The 14854-nt window shown below is 41.7% G+C and overlaps 1 protein-coding gene and 1 pseudogene across 1 annotated transcript in view; both read left to right on the top strand.

Moving 5' to 3' along the window:
- Positions 1-14854, top strand: part of JPH2 (junctophilin 2) — a 77495-nt gene that overhangs the window by 40203 nt on the left and 22438 nt on the right. The gene's annotated exons all lie outside the window — the stretch shown is intronic.
- Positions 8675-8788, top strand: LOC139166060 (U2 spliceosomal RNA; annotated as a pseudogene).

Here is a 14854-nt window from a genome sequence, read left to right as displayed (position 1 = left end):
TGTAAACCAAAATCTCATACATATAATGACAAAATGGCACCAGTGAAGGGGGCTTATGTTTTCTGACCACATAACATTTACATAAAGCCGCTGGGTGAGATCATCCGACAGCATAGGGTGAGGTATCATCAGTATGCTGATGCTACCCAGTTATACATCTCTACCCCATGCCAATTCAGTGAAGCGGTGGATGTGATGTGCCAGTGCCTGGAAGCTGTAAGGGTCTGGATGGGGGCCAACAGGCTCAAGCTCAACCCAGACAAGATGGAGTGGCTATGGGTGTTTCCTCCAAAGGACCATTTGATCTGTCCATCCATTGTTCTGGGGGGAGGGAAACACTGACCCTCTCAGACAACTTTGGTGTCCTCAACTTGGGTGTCCTCCTGGATCCACAGCTGAGCCTCTCGGCTGTGGCCAGGGGGATGTTTGCCCAGGTTCTCCTGGTTTACCATTTGCGGCCCTATCTGGACCAGGAGGCTTTACGCACAATCACTCAGGCCCTCATTACCTCCCATCTTGATTATTGCAATCCGCTCTACATGGGGCTACCCTTGATGAGTGTTTGGAGACTGTAAATAGTCCGGAATGCAGCCGCATATTTATTTATTTATTTACTTACTTACTTACTTACTTACTTACTTACTTACTTACTTACTTACTTACTTACTTACTTATGCCGCCCTTCTCCTTAGACTCAGGGCGGTTTACAACATGTTAGCAATAGCACTTTTTCTAACAGCCAGCATATTTCCCCCACAATCCTTATTTTACCCACCTCGGAAGGAAGAAAGGCTGAGTCAACCTTGAGCCGGTGATAAGATTTGAACCGCTGACCTACAGATCTACAGTCAGCTTCAGTGGCCTGCAGTACAGCACTCTATCTGCTGCGCCACCCTGGCACAGCAGATAGAGCAGACAGAGTTGGCCTTTTCCAGGTCCCATCGACTAAGCAATACAAGTTGATGGGACCATGAGGGAGGGCCTTCTCTGTTGCCGCCCCGGCTCTATGGAATCAACTCCCCCTCCAATGTCCGTACCGCTCCCACCCTACTGGCCTTCCATAAGGCCACGAAGACCTGGCTTTGCCGGCAGGCCTGGGGGCCATAAACTAACAACCCTCATGGCTAAATCGTATGGATGGTATGTATGCATGTTGTTGTGACTGTTCAATCATGGGTTTTTTAATGAGGGTTTTATTGTTTTAGATTTTATATTCGATTTCTTTTTTATTGTATTGTATTGTGTTTATATTGTTTAAGCCGCCCTGAGTCTTTCAGGATTGGACAGCATAGAAGTCTAAATAAATGAATGAATGAATGAATGAATGAATGAATGAGGGAGGGAGGGAGGGAGGGAGGAAGGAAGGAAGGAAGGAAGGGAGGAAGGAAGGAAGGAAGGAAGTAACCTGGTTCATAGGACATGGAAAGACTCACTGAGTATAATTAGGATGGTTTCAGGTAAATGAATGGCAATATTTAGGTCATATACTGTATTTCTCAACAATTGGCAGTGAGCCACTGAAACTACATTTAAAATTACATTTACACTTTCTGGCTTAGATAGTCTTACAAATAGTCTATGGATAAAAACATAAGGAGATGCCTCATACTAAATAGACCTCTGCTATGTCAGAGAAGTGAGTACACCCCCTCACATTTTGTAAATATTTAAAAATGACACTTGGCTACAAAGTAAAGTAGTGAGTATGCAGCTTGTATGTGCTGTCCCCTCAAAATAATGCAACACAGCCATTAACATCTAACTTGCTGGCAACAAAAGTAAGTACAGTGGTACCTCGATTCTCGAGCACAATTCATTCCAGAAGGCTTAAAGGTCATGTGACTGGGTGGTAGTGGCTTACCGACCAAGATAAGTTTTCAAATAGGTGCTTGGACTCTTTTTCAGTTGATTAAGTCATATTATTTGAATAGCCTCAAAAAAGACAAATGATAGACAGCATTATTTGTTGAGGAGCACAGTAACATTTCAAAGTTTTGTACTGAACCCACAAGGTTCAGTATGATAACAGATTAGGCAAGTAGCTAAATTTTCTTTAATTGCTATAAACGTTCAGTTCTAGATAATGATTAAAATGATTAAAGTGATTATAGGTAAAAACATACTATTTAATTATTTCCTATTTTAAAAGTAGTTAAGGATCATACTAAGGTACTAGAGAAGGAAGGACAATAAAAAAAACTATTAAGTATTCAATAAATGGTGCATAAACGTACTACTGCGTTCTCCCTGTGGGGGCAGCAACCCATTACTGATGACAACCACTCTAGGGATTCAAGCAGGCGTCATTCTCACTTTACCAATAATGTCAGGAATTGAATGTAGGACCTTTTGCCTACATGGCCTGTGTCCCCTCCCCCATTTTTCTCTGGAAATGCATGAAAAAAAAGTCCTTCAAAGAGATATTTACTCAGACACAAATCCAATGATGTTTCATGAAACTTCTGTAGTGCATTTAGCATGACGCTTCCAATTAGCATTCTGCTTCCTTAGGTAGAGAGATGTCTTGATGTCTTGAGAGCCAGCTGCAAGCCATTTGGCTCTAAGAGGAAGAATCCTTCAGGGAAGGCTGCAAGTGAGTCTAGAGCTATTTAGGGCTCAGAGATAATGTTTCACAATTTTAAAAATCCACCAAGTAATCATGAAGGCTAAGATAAAGTTGACCTCAATAGAGCTTAGAGATCTCTCCTAATATCTAGCCAACAGAAAGTGATCCCCTTGTTGGAACAGAGAGAGTATTCCTTTAAATATTGTACTTTCCAAACTTAGTTTTTTAAAATAGATTGTTCCATATCAACTTTTTTATTATGGAGAAATTTCATGTGTTGCAGAACACATGAGGTGACATGGATAGCTTTCTACAATGGAAAAAATTTGTGGAAAGAGAAATACTGAGGTTAAGAATATAATTTTTTGTAAGAATATATTCTTAAAGCTGGTGATTACTTGAAAGAAAATAAATGCATAAGTTTTATTTAAGGAAAAAAGATAATGGGAAAACTTTAGTTATTTCAGTCTATTGATAGCTAAGAGCCAGTAATGTGATCTTCCCTATTATGGGAAGAGGTTAAATCCTAAAAAGAATCTGAAATGCATGAGTCGTTTGGGATTGGGCGGCATAAAAGTCGAATAAATAAATAAAATAAATAAATAATTGTGGCAGAATCAGGAAGCTTTTTAGACAAGGAAAAGAGATCTTGGGTCTACAGGTGTAGAAAGATGGTGGCTGCAAAGTTGAATTACAAAATTAAACCTAAGAGTCTCAAGTTTCATTTATGTCGCCAAGCTTGAGGCTATTAGACTTCTGCTCCCCGGCCAAGGAAAGTTATGCGAGTTAGTGGACTGAATGGGTATGAGTGTTTTTGTGGTCTTCTGGGTTGTTAGTTATTAATTCGATTCAGGATGTTATATACAGTGATCCCTCGATTTTCGCGGGTTCAAACTTCGTGAAACGGCTATACTGCGGTTTTTCAAAAAATATTAATTAAAAAATACTCCGCGATTTTTTTTCTATACCACGTTTTTTCCCACCCGATGACGTCATATGTCATCACCAAGAGTCACTTCTCTCTCTCTTTCTCTTTCTTTCCTGTCATTCTCTGCTTCAATCATTTTCTCATTTCTCTTTTTTTCTCCCTTTTTCTATAATTTTTCTCTCTCTCTCTACCTTCCACTCTTCCCCCTCTTGCTCTCTCTCTCTTTCTCCCTCTCTCTCTCCCTCTATGTGAGAATGCCTGCCCCCACCTCTCCTGCAGCCCCCTCGCTGATATCTGGGACGAAAGCGCTCTCAGCTAAGGGACTGTGAGAGGGGCGGGGCGGGCATTCTCAAAGCGCTCAGAGCGGCTACCGGCCGAATGAGGAGGATGAGAAGCCGTAGCCGCCAGCGCTGCTGCAGGAGGACCCATGTCCCAAGAAAGCCGGTGAGAGGGGTGGATCGGGCGGGCAGGCGGTAGCGGCGAGGGGGCCGGAGGCGCTGGGGGGGCAGGGGCAGCCGACATTCAAAGCAATCTTTGCCGGCCTCCGCACTTTCGTCGCTCCCTGCCCTAATTTCAAGCCCGGCTCCTTGCGCTGCCTTGAAAAAGGGTGCGTGGGGGTAGTTTTTGACTGTCCATAGCCAAAAATTGTGTTTTTACTTCCGCACCGCTACTTCACAGAAAATCGACTTTCGCGGGAGGTCTTGGAACGTAACCCCCGTGAAAATCGAGGGAACACTGTATTGTTATTTCATATGTTGTAAGCTGTCAGCTGTCATCAGAGAGGGGTGGCATAAAAGTCCAATGAATAAATAAATAATAAATAAATAAAAGCTAGGAACATATTGTTAAATACTACATATGCCCAATGCTTTCTTGTTGGAGAAAATACAGGGAAGCTTTTCCTTGAGGAATTTCTTGTTAATTTTAAGGCATTTACTTTATATTCTTAGAATATAAGATAGGACAGGATGATATAGGGAAAAGGGCAGTGGAATATCCCAAATATTTCTTTCCTTTCTCCCCCAAACATGCGTGATACATTACAACACATGAAAGGGTTTCACATTAGAAAAATACAGGTTTCTCCTCCTTCCAACCCATGACCCATTCACCCAGGAGGCATTCTGGGACTGCGTTCAAGTGTGTGTAGAAATGTCCTTGGACTTGATCTGTGACTGTGAACAAGAGACAGAAAAATGCCTGAACAAGGGCCAAGAATAAAGAGATGGCATCATAAGAATACAATTAATTCGTTTTCTATATAACTTGCTGGGAGGCGAAGTGTAATTTGAAAACATCTGATGTCATAGCATAATTGGTGAAATGAGTTCAGTTCCATAGAATTATAAACAATAACCACAGGGTGAGGAATTTACAGTGCAAATTGGATAAAGACCAAACTATGCTAATAGTGCCTGGCTATTCTTGTTTTTTTTTATTGTGTTAGCAATGGATTTAAGAATGCTGCCTCTTATGTTGGTTGAGGTAGGCAGGATTCCCTTGAGTACCATTTGTTGGGGGTCAGGGGAAAGGAAGGGTTTTGCCTCCTCTTTCTGCTCAAGGTCCCCATGGACAATTGGTGGGCCACTGTGTGACACAGAATGCTGGACTCGATGGGCTTTGGCCTGATTCAGCATGGCTCTTCTTATGTTCTTTAAAAATGATTACTTTACTCATGAGCTGGAAATAAATTGAATATCCAGAACAGTCCCTGGTGGACAGGAATAAACTACCATTGCCCTAATAGAAGTTTTATATGCAGGGTCAAATTTCCCTACATTTTAGGAAATGCATGCTTGCTTTTAAAGCTTTTATTTTCTTAAGCGATTCATATTACGCCTTTATACCTTATGCAATTCAAAAAGGTATGGCAAAATGGTATGTAATTCATACCTCATGCAATTCAAAAAGAAAAAAGATTGACCAAAGCCTTCCACAAATCAGTCACTCTTTCTTGTTTTCCAACCTTCTTCCATGGACCATAGGGTCATGCAGTCGACGGTTGGCTGATGGATAAGATCAACTATATCCAAAGCATACGAACTCCAATTGCAACTGGTACCACCACGTATAACCGCCCACTCTACATGATGTGCAGCAACATTGTGAGACTCAAGCATCCCTTGAAGAGGTCTGCAGGACAACAACCTGGTCTACGCCTTCCCCTTATGTGTCACTACAAGGTGGATGTATATGCATCAGCCAAGGCTGCTTTTGGGTGGCGAGTGTTGCAGTAGGTCGTGAAGGACTGGTTCCTCCACAACAGTAGGGCTACCAATGTCACCTGCCTATGTGGACAGCCAGCTTTGATATGTCCCATTCCTGGATGCTATATCCACGTTGAGGGAGAAGGGTCATTGGTCTTTTCCAAATAGTGGATATAGCATCCAGCCCTGCCCAATGCGGTCAACGCCTAAATTGGCTTTGGACTGGAGGAGACCATTTAATGGAGTTTGGCACACCGAAGTCTGTCGCTTTGCGTCTTCATTTCAAGCTGTCAAGCAGAGTAAACAGCTTTTGACAGACTCAGTCCAATCACAGAGCAGACTGATTTAACCCATTCCTGGATACTATATCCACTACTCGGAGGTGTATCAAGTAAGACCAGTGCCCCTTCTCTTCTGGGTTCCAGTGCCCCTTCTCTTCTGGGTTCCAGTGCCCTTCTGGGCCAGCTGCTTTCTTCTGGGTTCCGGTGCTCTGGCGTTTGCGCATGCTCCAGTTTCAGCACTCAGTTCTGAAAAAGTTAGTAGCCACTGTCCTATCTCTTTTAGATCTGAGATTTCTATAGAATTTTTTTTTCTTGCTAAGTACCTGATGTTGAGTGAAAAAAGCAAAAGTCTTAATTTGAGTGCCTTTATCAACATGTCTATGTAGTTTTTTAAGAGAAAAAAGAAAAGAAAAGATGTGATTTGCCAATGCTTTTTCCTGTGATGTTTTTCAATTTCTCTATCTCATAATATAATTCCTCATTTCTGGGCACTCAAAAGAAGCAATTAATTATTCAGTCTCTTCTTCACTTAATTATCTGCGGAATTTCATAGTATTAAACTTCTTGTAGAGCTTGATTCATATTTAATCTAATTACATTAAAAAAAAAAAAGGCTTGCCTAAATTGGAACATTTGATCCAGTTTTAATTGAGAGCTTCTGTGCAGTGAAACTTTGATCCTTTAAAATGTCCACTATTGTATATCGCTTCATTAAATTACAGAAAAATGAAAAACAGATCTTTAATTTTAAGGACATTTTATTTATTTTTTTGTTTATTTTTTTTACAAATGTATATTCTGCCTCAGTTAGCATCTTTGACCTCATTATTTTCAGCCTTGAAAATAATACCAAAAATTCTTTTAAAACATACAACCAGAATATAAAATTTTTATTGGCCAAGTGTGATTAGACACACACAAGGAATTCATCTTAGAAACATAGAAGTCTGACGGCAGAAAAAGACCTCATGGTCCATCTAGTCTGCCCTTATACTATTTCCTGTATTTTATCTTACAATGGATATATGTTTATCCCAGGCATGTTTAAATTCAGTTACTGTGGATTTACCAGCCACGTCTGCTGGAAGTTTGTTCCAAGGATCTACTACTCTTTCAGTAAATTAATATTTTCTCACGTTGCTTTTGATCTTTCCCCCAACTAACTTCAGATTGTGTCCCCTTGTTCTTGTGTTCACTTTCCTATTAAAAACACTTCCCTGCTGAACCTTATTTAACCCTTTAACATATTTAAATGTTTCTATCATGTCCCCCCTTTTCCTTCTGTCCTCCAAACTATACAGATTGAGTTCATTAAGTCTTTCCTGATACGTTTTATGCTTAAGACCTTCCACCATTCTTGTAGCCCGTCTTTGGACCCGTTCAATTTTGTCAATATCTTTTTGTAGGTGAGGTCTCCAGAACTGAACACAGTATTCCAAATGTGGTCTCGCCAGTGTTCTATATAAGGGGATCACAATCTCCCTCTTCCTGCTTGTTATACCTCTAGCTGTGCAGCCAAGCATCCTACTTGCTTTTCCTACCGCCCGACCACATCTTGATGCACATTCTCTCAGTGTACATAAAAGAAAAGATAGGTTTGTCAAGAATCATAAGGAACAATACTTAATGATAGTCCGGGTACATATAAGCAATCAAATCAATATTAGGAACCAAGCTAAAAATCATCATCTGCAAAGAAAAGGAAAAGCTAGATACTGAACATAGCAGTTCTGGAACCTCACAATCCAAAAGCCTGGTGGAAAAAGGTGGTCTTAACTTTCTTCTGAAAAGAGAAGAACAATGGATGCAAAATGTCTCATCGAGTTTGTTCTGTCTGGGTCACTCCGGAAGCCAATACCAACCCAAAAAGAGAAGCCAGACACACCGGTAAAAGGCAATGGCAGTTTATAAAATTCAAGAAAAACACAGGTAACAGAAAATGTCCTTACAAAAAGGAAAATGCTGTATCTTCAAATATATCCACGAAGGCAAAAGTCCATGCAGCAATACAGGATTCTTGCTGCCAAGACGAGGCTGTAGATAGCAGACCTACACCTCCCACGGGTCTTCCAAACTGCTGGGCCACAAGCCAGGAACAGAGACGCCGAGAACAAAGTAGGACACCGTAACTCCCACTGATAACACTCCACATGGCTTCAAGGGCTTGCCTGCCTTTTAAACCCTGCTAAGGAGGACCACACCCAAGCCCAGCTGTTCCTAATTCAGTGCTGATAATACTTCTTTAATTGCTCCTTTCTCTGATCTGAACGTCTCTGTTGCATGTCAATGACGGCTTGTGCTTCATCACCTAATGACCCCAAGCTACTGGCTGGGGAGAGCCCCCCCCCTCCCCGGGGCTCTCATGCTGTTCTCCTTCATCCCATTCCTGACTTTCCTCTCCCCCGTCCGACTGTTCAGCCCCCTCCTCTTCGCTGTCATCCTCCTCCGGGCATGGAGCCAGCAGAGACACAGCCGGTCCCTGAGCAGCCTCAGGCTGAACCACAACAGAGTTGGAGTAGCTATTGAGAAAGGCTGCCTTCAAATTCCCACCTTCCCAACTGTCAGAGAGTGGCACATTCTCCTGAACTGAATGCTGAACAGCTTTCTATACCAAGTGGCTCTCCTGAACAGGATGATAATTTCAGGGGAGCCAGTTTGGTGTAGTGGAGAAGGAGCTAGCTTGGAAACTAAGATCGCTTCTCGGCCTTTTGGCTAAGGTCATATGTAGTATCTGTTCTTATCAGATTGTGAATTCTAGTCCCTCAGACATGAAAGCTGTCTGGGTGATGTTGTCCAGTCATTCTCTCTCTCTCTCTCTAGGCAACCCAGCTCACAAGATTGTAAAAGTGGGAGAAATAGGGAGGAGCATTGGATGTTTGCCACCCCGAGTTGCTAATAAATCAAGACAGGATGAAAATCTAATACGGTAAATCTAGTAATGGACAGGCTTTATGTTGCATCCCGGCATCCTTAACAACAGCCGGGATTGCTGTGATTGGCCGTTCGCTAGGGCGGGAGCTCTAGCGTCTCCCATTGGCTGCCCGTCTGAGCTGTCAGAGCCCGTCTGAGGTAATCTTCATTCTTAGTGTTCAGCCTGTTATGTTGTTGTTGCCTTGTCTTAATAAAGGTTTAATCCTGGCTTGCTGATGTTTTACGGGGTTTAACACTGGCGACGAGAAATCAAAGAAAATGATTCCAAAACTATAGCCAAGGCCATTTAACAACTTTATAGCTGATTCTCAGCTATAAACTATGAACTATGTCCTAAGCTTTTTTTTGGGGGGGGAAGGGGGGAGAGAAATGCAATGTCCACAAGACAGTGCTAAAATTGTTCTCTGATGCCAACAGTGAGATATTATATGTTGCAGCGATTTCCTTTGCCAAATAATCTTCAGTAATTTGAGTGCAAGATGATTAGGGACTGTTGCCAATATATTCTCTTCCAAAAATGTTTGCTTCCTTAGGGCATAGTTTTTCCTGCCCATAACTATTCAATAGGAGCCATAAATCCAGAAAAAAAAAATCTCAGATCTGGTAAAATGCCACCTAATCAAGAGCCATTGTTGGAGCTACCTTGGAGCTTTGTGATTTGGGCACAAATAGCTGCCTCATTTTGCTGGGATTCAGTCAGAGCTCAATTTCAAATCCAGGGATCCACATATTCAATCCCCACATTTAAGATATAAGTAAAGCCAATTTCTAATAGCACAAAATGATGGATAGGTGTTAAAAATTGTGTTTTCAATTGATTTGGAAAAACTATCAATGCTTTCTCTGCCACAATATATTTAGCTCATGGAATTAGCTGGAAGGGAAAATGGCTCTATTGTTGACGAACTAAACCTACGATATGTACATCAGGACCTTTGCCAATGTTAACCAAATTTATGAATGAAAAATATCTATGTGAGAGGTCTTTAATATTCTCTGAACTTGGTTGTTTTCTTGCAGACATTTCACTACTTATACTAGGTAATATCAGTGCATTGGTTTGACTAATGAAATATCTGCAAAAAACAACCCAGCTCAGAGTTTACTAAGGACCCTTCATTTCATCTCTGAGCTATAAATATTTTCTTCTATCCATAAATATATATTTCTTAAATAGCAATAACATAAATACATACTGATATATATGCCATACCCAATTAAAAGATGATTTCAGCTGGTTCCCAAATGAATAAAAAATGTCCAGTGATAAATGTCTAAGCTTAAAGTGACCAGACGTCCCGCATTCAGTGGGACAGTCACACTTTTCTTTTTTTAAAAGTTTCTTTATTGTTTTCAAAATAAAAAAGAAAGTATTTCTTACATGTTTTGTTTTGTTTTTACAGATCTTAATCCATTTCTTTTGCCTTTTGAATATATCATTCATTTCTCTATATGTTTTATTAAATTATGTACATTCAAATATAAATATCATAAGTAAAGCATGGTATTAAAATAGAGAAAAAGAAAAGAAAGAGAGAAATCATTCATCTCATGTTTTTACTTTATTACCATTGTTCTTTCTAAGTATACTGATACTTTGTAGTGTTACATTTTCAGTTTTTGTTTTGAATCCATTCGTGCCATTTGAGCCAAAATTCTTTAGATTTTTTGTATTTTGTTCCCTTAATGGAATTTGTCATTTTGTCCACAGTCACACTTTTCAATCATTTGTCCCGCATCCCACCGGGTTTCCAAAATGTCCCGATTTTAACAGAGGTCCATGTTAACAGACCTCCGTCCAGAAGTTTTAGGAGAAAACTGAAGCGATACAGAGCGGCATTTGATAAGCCTCAGCAGCTCAGGAAGTTCCCCTTCTTCCTTCACTTCCCTGCACTCCCCTTTGTGTGCTGCTCCTGCTGTCAATACTGTTTCTGCCATCATCGCCACCACTACTGCTCAGGCTACAAGGGAAGGGAGGGGAAGATGGAGGCAGGGGGAGGGAAAGAAGATGGGGGTGGGGTCCATGTGATGCTGATGCCACCAGCCTCCTCCCCCCTGGGACTTACCACCACCACTTGCCTGTTCATGGCTCGGGGGCGGCACCTTCAAGTAGCGCCTGGGGCACCTTCCTCGGTCGCTGGTCTTGGGAAAGAGGACACGTGCTTGGGCCGCTCCTCCTCACATGTGAAGCCTGCCGTGGAGTGGTTGCATTGGTCGGTCAGAGTTTTGCCTCAGGAATTGGGGTGTTTAAATCACCTCCTTGGAACTAGCTGAGAATTAAACTGGCGAGAATTGAACTGCATATTGGGAGAGATTCCGGTGAGAGAAACAGAGCAAGAGGTGGGGAAGGAGGGAGAGAGAGAGAGAAAGAAAGAGAGTTAGAGACGGAGGGAGAAAGAGAGAGAAACAAGAGAGAGGAAGGAAGGAGGGAAAGAAAGAAAGAGAAATAGGGAAGGAGGAAGAGAGAGAGAGAGAGAGAGACAGAGTGACAGAGAGCAAGAGAGAAAAAGATTTTTTGTTTGTGAAATCCTCCCCCCCCCCCAACGGTGTCCCTCTTTCCCGATCTTAAAATCTGATCATTTTATCTAAGCTTCACTAGCACTGGTGATGCTACCTAGTTTCACTAATGAAACGTCTGCAAAAAAACAAGCTCAGAGACCACCAAGGACCCTTCATTTCAACCCGGAGCTACAAACATTCTCCTGTACTCTGTACCAGCTGAAGCTTTTGAACCATCATTAAAAAGATCTCAGATGAATTTTAGTGTATAGCCTGAACAGAAACCCAGTGTGAGTAACCAAGACACTATGTCACTCCTATAGAATCATGGCTGGTAGGTCATTCCCAAGCACCAAAGGCAATAGCCTTTAAGATAGGATTGAGGATCCTAAGCTCTCGATATTACATATAAATCAGAGGTGTCAAACTCGATTCCATTGAAGGCTGCATCAGGGTTGTGTTTGACCTCTATGTGTGGCCAGGGAGGGCAAGGTCAGCTCATCCTCACTTGCATTGGTACCTGTGCTGGGCTGAGCATTCTGTCAGTGAAAACAGGTTCCCAAGCTCCATTTTCAGCTGTGATGGCTACCTGCAACCTCTGCCAGTAAAAATGGAGCTCGGGAGGACCACACTGTGGGCCACTCCTTTGCTGTTTCCAGGACATCCCTGCGGGCCAGATCTAAGCACCCCGCAGGCTGGATTTGACACCCATGTTATAAATGGATTAGAGTCCTAAACATTTTTACCCACGTTTATTGATTTCCTCACCAACAGTATCTTTGTACCATTTATGTCTCTGATGGTGAACCTATGCCATGTGTGCCAGAGGTGGCGTGCAGAGCCTTCTCTGCGGGCACGCACACCGTCGCCAGCTACTCTTCCTGATTCCATTACATATATGCATGATGGACAGCTGCTGCAGTGCGCATGCGCACTCGCCAGCTGTTCTCATCTGGGTTCTGATGCTCCAGCATGTGCAGGTGCTCCGGTTAGCCATCACTGATGTCCAAAGACATTTCCAACTAGTATGAATTTATTTTATTGCTACGCAACCCACTTTGTATTCCAATTTGATTAAGAAAGTAAAAGGAATAGAGGAGATCTACAGATTTGTTCCAGAATTCATACATTCACGGCACAGCATTATCACTGGGATCATTTTATATAAAGGCAGTATGTGACATTGAGAAATTAGGTGCAGTAAAGTTGCAGCGTGGAATATTTTTCTTGCATATTTGGGAATGTACAGTTAGCAGTCTACCTTTGAAATGGGAACAGATCTGAAGCTGTGCATGTAAAAATTGCCAATTTGGTTCTTAGCATCTCTGGGGAGGATTGGGAAAACTATTGTGATATGGTGGACAACCACCGTCAGAATAAACTGTAAAAATAGTTCTGATCTGAACACAGCAATGTTTGAAGAGCTTCTTATGTTCTCATTTACAAAGCCAAAAAGCAAACTGATATAAAAAGAATAGGGGGGAAAAACCTGCATTCCTGTCTGTTAATCACCTAAGTATACTTAGCCTGCAATCAGAATTTACCGGAACTTGTTGTATTTAGAAGTTTCAAATTCTATATGCTTTTGTCCAGTTGTTTCTAGGATAGTGATAACTCTGGCTGATTTTGCCATGCTGTGATCTACTGTTTCCTTTGAAGATATAAAAGGCACCACAAGATATTTTTTTTTAATCTTGTGCTGCACATTCTGGGCACTTTTCATCCAACACTAGTTTTTCAAGCAGAAAAAAGACATAAATATGTCACCAGGCCTCCCACAGCCTACAGTAGAATTAATCACACTGATTATACACTTCCAAAAAAGGAGATGCTCTGTCTACTTACAACTTCTTGGAGGCCTTCTGTGAACCGTCAAGGCTTAAAATTGCCAATTTCTACCTCATCGGCTAAGTTGTCTCCAAATACTTAAGGAGATGAGTGCTTTGAACAAGACACCAGGATGCTAGAAATATTTCCACATAGGCTTGCCTTCAAAGGATATTATGTATCTCTGAGTGAGTTAACCCAAATGCTAATTGTTTCTGTTCAAAAACACTGCATTTTACATGTTGGCATTTGTGCCTCACAAAAAACAAACAAACAAACAAAAAACTATTATTCTGGTTATCAAGGAACCTTTTTGATATGGGGTGCCATTGGCATACAGTTTTATGTTGTTGTTCCTTTTAAAATAAACTTTAATTGGAGTATAGGCGTAGAAATGTTTTTGAAAGTTTTACTTTATTATATAATGTAAAGTTGACTTGTGGAATTCACTGTCATAAGAAGTGATGAAAGTCATTCAGATGGCCTTAAAAGATAATTAGCTGTGTCCCAAAGGTGCAATTTTGGCAACTGAACTTCCTTGGTTTTTTTTGCTGTGGTGGCTACATATTACCTCCAGATCAAAACCAGAATGGTTTTGAATAGTTCTTCAAGTAACAGAGTGCAAGGGCCATTGCTTCAAATGCTGCTTGTGAACTTCTCGGGTTCATGAATTTAACCAGTACGACCCAGGATGCTAGATTTTATTGGCCAGTGTCAGCTCTATTAAGACTCTTCTTGCATTATGTTTCATATACAGTGATACCTCATCTTACAAACGCCTCATCATACAAACTTTTCAAGATACAAACCCGGGGTTTAATATTTTTTTGCCTCTTCTTACAAACTATTTTCACCTTACAAACCCACCGCTGTGATGCCCCGCCTCTGGACCTCCGTTGCCAGCGAAGCACCTGTTTTTGCTCTGCTGGGATTCCCCTGAGGCTCTTATCCATGGGAAACCCCACCTCTGGACTTCTGTGTTTTTGTGATGCTGCAGGGAATCCCAGAATTGCAAAAATGAGTGCTTCGCTGGCAACGGAAGTCCGGAGGTGGGGTTTCCTAGTGAGGGGAGCCTCAGTGAAATCGCAGCATCGCAAAAACACAGAGGTCCGGAGGTGGGGTTTTGAGGACTTCGGTGTTTTTGCGATGCTGCGATTTCAATGATGCTCCCTTCGCTGGAAAACCCCACCTCTGGACTTCCGTTGCCAGTGAAGTGCTCGTTTTTGCGATGCTGGGATTCCCCTGCTGGGATTTCCCTGCAGCATCACAAAAACACAGAAGTCTGGAGGTGGGGTTTCCCATGGAGGGGAGTCTCAGGGCAATCCCAGCAGCGGAAAAACGGGCGCTTCGGCTGGCAAAAGGGGTGAATTTTGGGCTTGCACGCATTAATCACTTTTCCATTGATTCCTATGGGAAACATTGTTTCGTCTTACAAACTTTTCACCTTAAGAACCAATTAAGTTTGTAAGACAAGGTATCACTGTATTTTATAACTCTTGAGATATACTGTACTTTGTAGTGAGGATAACTGTGGATTGCTCTTAATAGTTTGCTTGTTTGTAAGTTTATAAAATTTACTTATTGACCTGAGCAGGAAGTTAGACTAGAAGTCCTC

Source organism: Erythrolamprus reginae, chromosome 3, assembly GCF_031021105.1.
Source record: "Erythrolamprus reginae isolate rEryReg1 chromosome 3, rEryReg1.hap1, whole genome shotgun sequence".
In the NCBI taxonomy this organism is placed as follows: domain Eukaryota; kingdom Metazoa; phylum Chordata; class Lepidosauria; order Squamata; family Dipsadidae; genus Erythrolamprus; species Erythrolamprus reginae.
This window is presented reverse-complemented; position numbering and strand designations above follow the sequence as displayed.